This window comes from Oratosquilla oratoria, chromosome 21 (assembly GCF_046742065.1).
Source record: "Oratosquilla oratoria isolate Oo_2021 chromosome 21, ASM4674206v1, whole genome shotgun sequence".
Lineage (NCBI taxonomy): Eukaryota > Metazoa > Arthropoda > Malacostraca > Stomatopoda > Squillidae > Oratosquilla > Oratosquilla oratoria.
Window position 1 is genome coordinate 55,748,809 of NC_134797.1, and position 12,500 is coordinate 55,761,308.

The following is a 12,500-nucleotide window of genomic DNA, read 5'->3' on the forward strand; positions in this document are numbered from 1 at the left end:
AGGGGGGGTATGGGTCATGTCTCACTCCTCCCCTCCCCTTCTCCATCCAAAATTGCGCTCCCGGTAGTTGTAGAGGAAAATGAGGAGGAGGAAAAGAATAAGAAGAAAGAGAACAAGAAGAAATAAGTGAAAAAAAAAAAAATAGGGGGGTATGGGTCATGTCTCACTCTACCCCTTCTCCCCTTCTCCATCCAAAATAGTGCTCCCGGTAGTTGTAGAGGAGGAGGAGGAGGAGGAGGAGGAGGAGGAGGAGGAGGAGGAGGAGGAGGAGGAGGAGGAGGAGGAGGAGGAGGAGGAGGAGGAGGAGGAGGAGGAGGAGGAGGAGAAGGAAGAGAAAAAAGAAGAAATAAGTATTGTCTCACACTCTCCCTCCCTTTCATCCAAAATTGCGCTCCCGATAGTTGTAGATGAAAAGGAGGAGGAGGAGGAGGAGGAGGAGGAGGAGAAGAAATAAAGAATAAAGAAAAATTGAGAAGAGGGGGTATGGGTAATGTCTCACTCTCCCTCTTCCCCTTCTCCATCCAAAATTGCGCTCCCGGTAGCTGTAGAAGAAAAGGAGGAGGAAGAGGAGGAGGAGGAGGAGGAGGATGAGGAGGAGGAAGAGAAGAAGGAAAAGAATAAGGAGAAGGAAGAGAAGAAGAAGAAATAAGTAGAGAATAAAAAAAATTGAGAAGAGGGGGTATCATCCAAAATTGCGCTCACGATAGTTGTAGAGGAAAAGGAGGAAAAGGAGGAGGAGGAGGAGGAGGAGGAAGAGGAGAAGCAGGAGGAAAAGAATAAGGAGGAGGAGGAGAAGAAGAAGAGAGAAGTAGAGAATAGAGAAGAACAGAATAGAAGAATCTTGTGCCGCACCGAAGAAGGGGAGGGGCTACTCTCGATCTCAAACCTCATCAACGCAAGAACGAACCTAACACAGTGACTCAAACTTCATAGACCGTTTTTATCCAAGACCAATTTACGCAACCAGTAGCCGAACTCTGGGCTAACAAGGGGCTTCTCGACCACACAAGTTCACTTTCAGTCCACAAGGATAGAAACGTTGGTAACCTAAGAGTCTGTAATAATTAATCTGGAGATTTGCTTAAAGAACTCTGGCAAAAGAGTTACGACAGTCCCCCGTCTCTCCTCCTCTTTATCCGTTCCCTCTTCCCGGAAACGCTTTTGTGGTCCAAGACAAAGACCAAAGGATTTCATTCATAGAAGGAAGAACCCAAGACCCACAGACACAACCACCTTTGATATGGTGAAGCATTCTAAGGACTTCATTCTGGTAAAAGACGGGAGATTTCAATGCAACTGAGGGGGAAGATTCAGACTCGAAAACTGTCTCTAGTGATCAAAATTTATTCTTAGCAAAAAAAAAAAAAAAAGAGAGAGAGAGAGAGAGAGAGAGAGAGAGAGAGAGAGAGAGAGAGAGAGAGAGAGAGAGAGAAGGATCGTGATGGAAGCTCCCATTCTTGGCAAAATAATAATAATAAAAAAAAAGGATCGTGATTGAAACTTCCATTCTTAGAAAAAAAGACTTCAAGGACTGACGGTAAGAGATGCGCTTCCTGAGTCTCTTCTTTAGCAACCTCAGAAGCTCTTTGGCTCAAAGACAACACAAAGAGGAACCTGCAGGAAACGTTGTCCTTCTGCTGCGAAGACGACAATGGGCGGGGAAACAGGCAGAAGACCAACAGGTACAGTCACGGGCAAAAGTTTTGACACACGTTACAGTTCTTACAACGTCCTATGTAGTATTTAGCTTACAGTTAGATAATTTTCTTGAATTGATAAAAAATTATCAGACAAAAATGTCAAAATTTGTATCAAGAATAACTCTGGCTGGGTCAAAATTTTTGCTCATGATTGCACAGTCGTGTGCTAAAGTTCGTCAACGATCTTGTTTGCAACTAAATACAACTAAAAACTCACCTAGGTTTTGACTAATAAATGAAACTAATTCCCTGTGGTCCTATGAATTAACTATTTCGCAATGTTGCCGATCCTCAAAATACCTTACAGGTAAACAATATATTTTCTGCCAAACCTCAAAGCTTTCGAAGTAAACAATCCCCATACTGCCAAATCTCAAAGCTTTCGAAGTAAACAATCCCCATGTTTCCAAATCTCAGAGTACTTTGTAAGTAAACAATCCCCATGATGCCAAATCCTAAAGCTTTCGAAGTAAACAATCCCCATGTTGCCAAATCTCAGAGTACTTTCGAAGTAAACAATCCCCATGTTGCCAAATCTCAGAGTACTTTGTAAGTAAACAACCCCACTTTTGCCAAGTTTTAACGTAGCTTCCATGTAAACAATCCCACTCTTGCCATATCTCGAGTATTTTATCCGTAAACAATCCCTATTCTATCAAATCTTCCGGTAACAAGTCATAACCACACTTAAGTTAACCCGGTTGAACACTGTTAATCAAAGGATTACAAAAGAGGAGCATGCCGACAGGAGACCTTTTGGTCCAAAACTAGGTCGGATGCGGAAAACAATTATGATGATGATACGGTTTAACGTCACACACTCCCCCCTATCGGGAGGCTAGGACGGTGTCCCTCACAGAGGGCTTTGTAGCGTGGAATTTAATGAACCATGCCCTTGGTTCAACTTCGCTGGTGGCAGGATTCGAACCGCCCTCACCTCGACCTTCGCCGCAAGTAACGACACCCTAACCCTAAATGAAATAAATGCATAGTTAAATAATAAACAAACAGGTAAATAGTTAATAATAAATTGACAGATAACTTATATAAATAAATATCAAGCAAATGATAATAAACAAACAAACAATAATAAACAAATAATATAAATGGCAGTCATTACGGCATCTTACTTAGGAGACTCACATTCGTTTGGTTAAAATCGCTTTGTGGTGGCCAGAATAAACTATTAAAGCTGTGCCCCTCTGTCTCTTATCTCTTCACACTTCTCATCCTCTGATGTCTCCCTCCTCCTCCATTTTTTTAATGGTTGTAGTTTTCGTCAGCGTCGTCTCTCCTCCTCCCCTTCTTCCATCTCCTCTCCACGTCTCCTTCCTCTTAATCTCCTCCTTCTCCTCCCCTTCATCATATCCATCATTTCCTCGCCTCCTCATCACCACCTTCTCCTCTTCCTCCCATCATCACCATCTCCTCCTATTCCCCATCCTCATCTCCTCCTACTCCCTCTTCATCATCTCCACCATCTCCTCGCCTCCTCATCATCTTCTCCACTTCCTCCCTTCCTCATCTTCTCCTACTCCCCATCCTCCTCAGCTCCTACTCCCCATCCTCCTCTCCTCCTCATCTCCTTCTCCTCCTCCACATCATCATCGTCTCCTCCTGCTCCTCTTGTTCGTTACTTTCGTAACTGCTGTCATCCTCGTCATCGTCCTTAGTCTACTCCTCCTCTTCCTCCTAACCATAGTCTTCCTTCTCCTTCTGACTATTGTCTTTCTCCTCTTCCTCCTCCTGACCATAGTCTTCCTTCTCCTCCTTCTCTTCCTTCTGACCATTGTCTTTCTCCTCCTCTTCCTCCTAACCATAGTCTTCCTTCTCCTCCTTATTCCTTCTGACTATTGTCTTTCTCCTCTTCCTCCTGACCATAGTCTTCCTTCTCCTCCTTCTCTTCCTTCTGACTATTGTCTTTCTCCTCTTCCTCCTGACCATAGTCTTCCTTCTCCTCCTTCTCTTCCTTCTGACTATTGTCTTTCTCCTCTTCCTCCTGACCATATTCTTCCTTCTCCTCCTTCTCTTCCTTCTGACCATTGTCTTTCTCCTCTTCTTCCTCTTCCAGGGCAACCTGTCCAAGGTCTGGGACAGTCTCAAGACCCATTAACTCCTTCACTCCAGTGTCACTCTTGACAGATTTTACTCTGGCTACATTCGCCGACTCAGGGTCCAAAATAAAAAAGGCTCCTAAAAAAAGAGGAGGAGGAGGAGGTGGAGGAGGAGGAGGAGGAGGAGAAGAATAAGAATAAGAAGAAAATAAAATAAGAAAATAAAGAAAAGTAAACTTGAGAATGGAGAAGGAAAGAAAAAGAAGGCGATAAAGGAGGAAGAGAAAGATTAGGAGAAAAAGAAAGAGGAAGAGGAGGAAGAGGAGGAGCAGGAGAAGGAGAAAAAGGAAGAGGAGCAGCAGGAAGTGTCGATAAAGATGATAACAAGAAGGAAAGCGTGGAAGATGGTTGCGAAAAAAAAGAGGAAGAGAAAGAGGAGGAAGAAGAATAAGAGGGAAAGAAGCATGAAGAGGAGGAAGAGGAGGAGGAACAATAAGTTTAGATGAAAAAGAGGATAACAAGGAAGAAAGAAAAAATGAAAATTCCCCAATGTACTTTATCTTTTTTTTAGAACCTCCGTCCTAGCTTCCTTAGCTATATTAAGTGTAAGTTATTCCGAGGACGAAGAGGAGGAAGAACGACAGGAAGGAAGGAGGAGGAGGAGGAGGAGGAGGAGGAGGAGGAGGAGGAGGAGGAGGAGGAACAGGAAGGGGAGATGAAGACCAAAACAAGGAGTACGATATATAACACGGAGAGGTAGTGAGGTCCACCTCATGTATAAAATGCCCACAGCTCGTTTGTACACCATTCCTTTGAAAAAGCATACCTGCGAAACTAGTCAGGAATAAACTCAGGCTAAGACTCCTGTGTTTCCTACTCCACTTACGTCAACCTGTCAGAATGCTTCAACATATATATATATATATATATATATATATATATATATAAATATATATATATACATACATATATACAGAGAGAGAGAGGGAGAGAGAGAGAGAGAGAGAGAGAGAGAGAGAGAGAGAGAGAGAGAGAGAGAGAGAGAGAGAGAGAGAGAGAGAGAGAGAGAGAGAGAGAGAGCACCCGAAACGTACTTTATCCTTTTATCCTTCCGGAGCCCCCGCCCGACCTTTCTTAGCTGTATTAAGTGCAGGTCATTCCGAGGAGGGCGTTGGGGGTGGGGGGGAGGTGAGGGGAGGTACGTCTGGGACCGACGCCAGCTAACGAGATTTGATCGAGTCATTTCAGGATCCAATGGAATTTGCTCCCGTCAGCACGGACACCATCAGAGAGATCCGATGACCTCAGCATCGGTTCTTAATCCAATTGCACCTTGATAAGGCTTATCTTTGACCTCCTCCTCCTCCTCCTCCTCCTCCTCCTCCTCCTTTCCCTTAACCCGATTGGCCAAGATGATGTACTCAATGAAAGAGTTAATCCTATGGTGATAATCGTATTCAAAAGAGTTAAGATTAATGAGATTAAGCCCATGGCTCATCCTTGACGGTTTTTATTAAGCTGTGGGAACGTCACAGAGGTTAACCTTTTCAGTCCTGTGTTTAGTTAACTTTATTAATTTTTTATTTAAACGATTAGAGGTAGTCAAGGCATAATAACTAAGTTAAATTAATAAACTAAGTGACATTGAGATTTTTATGGTGAATACTATCACTTCTTGTATAAAAAAAATCCTTATATAGTCAATGTATTAGAAATCTTAAGTAACACCCTCTATGGACCAGACCCACGCAGCACAGTTTAATGGTTGATAAGCCCTTATCTTCTATTAATTATTCATTTTTTCTTTAACCCTCCTTAAATATTTACTTTAACAACTACGCGACTCTACATTTCCGGAATAAAATATTAATTCACTAAGAAGAGAAATGATGGTTACAGATGCGATGTATCCTACCAGATTTTTTCATTACAATAAGTTCTCAAAATAAAAGTTTAAGATTGTCACACACAAAGAATTATATTTTGAATTCGGTTATGAAACTTTTCTTTGCCTTTTGAGAAAACCTACAAAATTATACAAAATTCATGGGTGTATATGCATACCTAGGACACACACACACACACACATACGTACACACACAGGCATACATACGTACATATATACATACACAAACGCCCCACCTTCAAATGCACACACACACACACACACACACACACGCACACACCCACACACACACACAAACACACAGACATACAGACGTGCATATATACATATACAAATGCCCCACCTGGAAATGCACACACACACACACACACACACAGACACACACACACACACACACACACACATACACAGGCATACAGACGCACATATATACATACACAAACGCCCCACCTGTAAATGCAAACACACGTGTACTACCTTCGTTTCCTTAAGGCAAAAAATGTTCAAAGCAATTTCCGACCCTACTCCCCAAACATGGCCGCCTGTTTCCTCATTTCGCTTTTCATATGCACGTCCTCTGTATGCTCGTGTGTGTGTGTGTGTGTGTGTGTGTGTGTGTGTGTGTGTGTGTGTGTGTGTGTGTGTGTGTGTGTGTGTGTGTGTGTGTGTATGTGTGCACATGTGGGTGTGTGAGCGAGTTCGCACCTTTGTATGTTTACCCATGTGTGTATATATATATATATATATATATATATATATATATATATTTATATCATATATATAAACTAATGAATTAATAACTCTGCGGCAACGAACTTCAAAGCTTTTATTTTGGCTACACCCCAGACGATTCTATTCAGGTTTGCATCATGAACAAAGGAGTTGATTACTTTTCTGAGAAAAATTATTTCGTCCAACAAGAACATTCCTTCCACTTCGTCGGTTTCTTGGTCTCTTCTTTCTCCTTCAGACTTTGCAAATTAAAGTTGTCGACAGTGCTCCCAGACTCTCTTGTTCTTCGACTTGGGAGTATTTTTTTTTTTTTTTTTGTCTTTTTACGAGGAGTATAATTCTTTTCATATATTTGGTCCTTTTACGAATAAATATATACAGGAATAGATAACTAAGTAAATAAAGGAATACATGAATAATCATATTTACGTCTTTGCAAAATTACCACAGGGGAAAGATGTCTTGAAGACTAGAAGTACTTTTGTGTATTACATCTTTAAACGGAGTATAACGTGGAGACAAGATGTAACCCTTCTGAGGACGCAATACACGAAAGCACTTAATATCATGTTTTTTCTTGTGTGGTAATTTCACATATTTTGTTTCAGGGTGATGTAAAATCCTTGCAAATCAATACATATATACATATTATATATATTATATATATACATTATATATATATATATATATATATATATATACATATATATGTATAGTATACATATATATATATATATATATATATATATATATATGCAATAAAAACACTAGGAACGTGTATTTTATAAATGCAAGGTAACCACTTAAGAAAATAAACAACCGGAGCAGAGCGCTTTCGTATATTACAGTGTAATTTACACTGAAGATGTAATATACGAAAGCGCTCTGCTCCGTTTGTTTAATTTCTTAAGTGGTTACCTTGCATATATATAATATATATATATATATATATATATATATATATATATATACTGTATATATATAATATATATATATATATATATATATTAGCCAAATTACTCGCGCGTTGCTGCGGGCAAATGATGATCATTTTAATTTTTATAGAATTTTTGGAGAAAAGTTACACGTATCAATAAAACTCAATGGAAAATGTAACAAATGAAATGTTGAGAAAGAAAAAAAAAATTCAGGAGGGAGACGCCATTTGAAAATAAAATATATATGGCCATAGGAGAAAAATTGAACTAATTTTTTATCTTGAACTCGAGTATTTTCTTTTTCCTTTTTTAAGACTATCGATCCATAAGGGGGTCATTAAACCTGGTGTGAAGATGCTCATTCTCTACGTTTTTTGTTCTTTTCTACGAACTTTAATTCGAGTATAATATCGTCCGCGAGAAAGTAAAATAAAAATAACCAATATTTAAACATTTGGTAAGATTATACAATCATTTTACATTACATTCTTTCTCCTTACAAAGGGTATCATAGTTTGTGGCAACATTAATTTCACAAATATTTTTATGAACACATACAATGGTTTTTTTAATCATAGTAATTTTTGTCACAAAATGCCAATCGTTTTAAGGGGACACTACAGTAGTGGCGTTTTACCCCACCATACTCCTTAAACCCTTTCCCCTAGCCAAAATAATTATATTTTTCGAAATGAAATATAGTTATCCAAGTACCTGGAGTGATAGTAGTTCGTGAACATACAGACAGAAGTTACTACTTTATTATAGTATATATATACATATATATATATATATATATATATATATATATTACATACAATATATATTATATATATAAATATATACATATATATATATATACATATATATATATATATATATATATATATATACATGCGTAAGTAACCACTAGGAAAAGCAAACTAACGAAGCAGAGCGCTTTCGTATAATTACATCTTCAGTGCTGATACAAAGAAGGAATACATGTGTGTGTATGTGTGTGTGTGTGAATATTTATTAAATGTCTTCCTATAGGCATTTTTGTAAAATTGCAATTTGCATCGCACGTTTATATTATATATGATATATATACATATATATATATATATATATATATATATATATATATATAAATATATAGTCACCTATTTGATTTGTCTTCGTGTCCCCAATCTTTAGAGTATCTCTATTTTTGTTACTGTTGTTTCTTTGAACAATTTAATCTCATAAGTACACTTAAAACCCACTATCGGAGAAATAATATCAGAAGTACAGGAGATCCGTATATTTCGACTACTATCTGTAGTCCTCTTTAGCAGATACTAATCGAAATATGCGGATCTCCCGTAATTCTGATATCATTTGTCCGATAGTGGGTTTAAAGTGTACATTTACAAACGTGTGATAACATTACAGTTCCCCACTGTCTCATAAATTTCCGAAGCCTGGTGCATTCTTTACTTTCTTCTGGCTAGCGTCAAGCTATTTCATTCAGTGTACCTGGGTTTCACTGGACGCTAAAGGACCAAACAATGAGGCTTCTTTTTTTTTAGGTTTTGTCTTGGCTAACGCATGACGAACCTATCCACCGCTGATGGCCCTTCTGGGCCAATGATTTTCGTCCCAGATGTGAAACGCTTGAGTGATTGGCCAATTGGAGAATTGATCCTCGAAGAGGACACGAAGGAGAGGAGAAGATGTCCGATTGACAAGAAGGCGTTCCTGGAATTTCAATATTCTTTGGTCGTTGCAACAAAACAAGATGGTTCTTGAGAACTGCACAGTTGCCTATAAATTTCCGAGACTTTCAAATATCAGAAAGAAAGAATAAACGGAAATATTTTGGCCAATAACGCGACAGTAAACAAAAAAGAATGGATATTAGAAAAACATTTACTAAGAATAATGGAACAAATGAGCAAAAGTTTGAATTCATACATATAAACAGTAATACAAAATATAATGATCATTCAAATAATAATAATAAGCTTTCAAGCAATTCTATAAATAATGAGTTTTCGAACATAAAAATAACAATAATGATTCAGTTATACAAACATTAATGAACAGTGAAGCAATAATACAAAATATGAACATTTATTAACAATACTGCACACTCAACTGCAAAGGTAGTAGTGAATATGCACAAAATACAAACATTACAAGTTGAAATAATAATAAAAAAAAGAAACGACGAACATTAAATAATGAAAACAAGAGTACATAGTCATACATCATAGTGGAAGAACATGTAAAGGAGGAAGAACGAGGTTAAGACCAAAATGAAGAACAAAAAATAAATAGTTTAAAACAAAGATGAACATAACGAAGATCAAAGTTTTAAAAATCCCATTGTCACATGATTTATCCAAGCACGACACTACCAGAGACGAAACTATTTACTATTTATCTATTTGTTTATTATTCAACTATACCAATGCATTTGTTTCATTTACTATTATTCATATTTATATTATTAAAATTTCTATTTGTTTTATTTATCTATTTATAAATATGTATATATTTTCCCATTCGACCTAGTTAAGGACCAAAGCGTCTCCTGTCGGCATGCTCCTCCTATGTAATTATTACTAACAAAGCAAACGATATGCGAACGAAAATATGCGAAACCAAAAAATACGAAAAATTAAGCAATTTTTGGCGAAACGGGCTGAAACGGGGTCAGATTGGGAAGTGGGTGAAACTCAATACTTGACTACTTGGGATTACCTGCTGCATTCAATGATCATGTCAGCAACTTATCAATAACATGTCACTCAATCCAACTCCTTATCGAATAGCGGTTCTTCCTTGAATTTGCCCCCCTCCCCCTTCCCTTCTCCTCCCTCTATTGACTTTAGTGATACCCTTATGGAACAGAGTCACGCAGCATTATTTTACGACTAATTTCAACTAAAAAAGATATATATATATATATATATATATATATATATTTATATATATATATATATATATATATATATATATATATATATATATATATATATATATATATATATATATCTTGATGACTTTTGACTTCTCCTGTCCCTCCAGTTTTCGAGCCTTCTGAAACCTCTCCTTAAGCAATCCAATTTTTAGGCGCGATTTTGTTCTCCAAGGTTAGAGACGCTGGACACTTCGGAGACACTTCCTCGTGGGTTACCACTTCAAGTGTCACTTCACTTTCAGTGTCACTCCACTTGAAGCGTCACTCCACTTCAAGCGTCACTCCACTTCAAGCGTCACTCCACTTCAAGCGTCACTCCACTTCAAGCGTCAGTCCACTTCAAGCGTCACTCCACTTCAAACGTCACTCCACTTCAAGTGTCACTCCACTTCATGGGACACTCCACTTCAAGTGTCACAACACTTCAAGTGTCACAACACTTCAAGTGTCACTCCACTTCCAGTGTCACTCCACTTCAAGTGTCACTCCACTTCAAGTGTCACTCCTCCGCGACCTCTGAAGATCGAAACTTTACCACCTTCAATCCCGTGACACGTGTCATACATTTCGGTATCGTAAACGACCTGACTTGTTTATGACCCAACATGACCTCTCCATGACCCGATATCACTCTTCAGCGAAATAAATTCTTCGTCATCGCGTCGAAGAGTTCGACCTCCAAAAAGGGAGGATGGGGTTAGAGGAGGAGGTAAGGATTAGAGAAAAAGAGAGAGAAAAAAAAGAGAAATACATAAGATGGTTACACTGATGTAGATGAAATGATTAGGGAAGACACGCACGCACACACACACACACACACACACACACACACACACACACACACACACACACACACACACAGATAGAGACAGGGAAAGAGAGACAGGGAAAGAGAGACAGAGACAGACAGACAGACAGACAGAGAGAAAGAGAGAGAGAGACAGAGAGAGAGAGGGAGAGAGAGAATGGCTTCAGCTGGTCAACGAAGAGTTCCGGTGGCGGAGCCTCCAATTGGCTCCTGTCAGGCGTGAACCGCGGAAGAGTCTCGGGGCGGGACGGGGGGTGGGGGAGGGAACAAGTAACCCCGGAGGGATCCGGGTGGGACGGAAGAAAAAGTAGGTGAAGAGGGGAGAGGTGGGGAAGGGAGGGGAAGGGAAACGGAGGAGTGGGGAAGGGAGGGGAGAGAGGGGTGGGGTGGGGAAGGGAGGGGAGAGGGGGGTGGGGTGGGGAAGGGAGGGGAGAGGCGGGTGGGGTGGGGAAGGGAGGGGAGAGGCGGGTGGGGTGGGGAAGGGAGGGGAGAGTGGGTGGGGTGGGGAAGGGAGGGGAGAGGGGGTGGGGTGGGGAAGGGAGGGGAGAGGGGGTGGGGTGGGGAAGGGAAGGGAGAGGGGGTGGGGTGGGGAAGGGAGGGGAGGGGTGGGGAGCGGTACGGGGAGGAAAGAGAAGGGGGCGGGGGGAAAGAAGGGGAGAGGTGAGGAAGGGAAGGGAAGGCCGTGATGGAGAGGGAAGAGAAGAGAAGGAAAGGGGAAGAGAAGGAAAGGGGAAGGGAAAAAGGGGTAAGTTGAAGATGGAAATCAGTGTGAGGGGAAGGGAATCAGAGGGGAGGGGGAAGAGAGGGAAGAGGAGGGGCGGGGATGAGAGGGGAGAGGAGATAGAAAGAGTGAGGGGAGGGGAGACGAGGGGTGGCGAGAGGAGAGGAGTGAGAGGAAGGACGAAAAGGGGGAGAGAAGGGGTGAGGAGGGGAGAGGAACAGAAATGAAGCGTGATGGAGGAGAGAGGGAGGGGAAAGAAAGGGGAGAGGAAGGAAAGAAGGAAGGGGTGAGAAAGGGAAATGGGGAGCGAGGGAGAGGAGATTGAGAGGGAGGGGAGAGGGAGGGGAGAGGGAGGGGAGAGGGAGGGGAGAGGGAGGGGAGAGGGAGGGGAGAGGAAGGGGTGAGGAAGAAGGGTGAGGAGGGGTGAAGATATGAGAGGGCTGAGAAGGGGTGAGAAGGGGAGTTGAAGGGTAGTGGAAGGGGAGTGGAAGGGGAGTGGAAGGGGAGTGGAAGGGGAGTGAAATGAGAATGGGACAAGAGAGCAGAGGCAAAGAGGGGAGTGAAATGAGGTGAACTGAAGTGAAGGGGAAAGAATGGAGGAATGGAGGAAGGGGAAAGGAGGATAGTTAAAATATGGAAAAACTTAAATTGAAAATTACCACCATTAAATAATTCTGCGTGCTTCTGGTCC

General features: G+C 40.7%; 1 protein-coding gene and 1 pseudogene across 1 annotated transcript in view; one reads left to right on the plus strand and one right to left on the minus strand.

Moving 5' to 3' along the window:
* The window catches only part of LOC143036948 (uncharacterized), a 948,919-nt gene that overhangs the window by 584,639 nt on the left and 351,780 nt on the right, over window positions 1-12,500 (minus strand). The window lies entirely within an intron of this gene.
* Window positions 1,545-12,500, plus strand: part of LOC143037165 (ATP-binding cassette sub-family F member 1-like) — a 58,106-nt pseudogene continuing 47,150 nt past the window's right edge.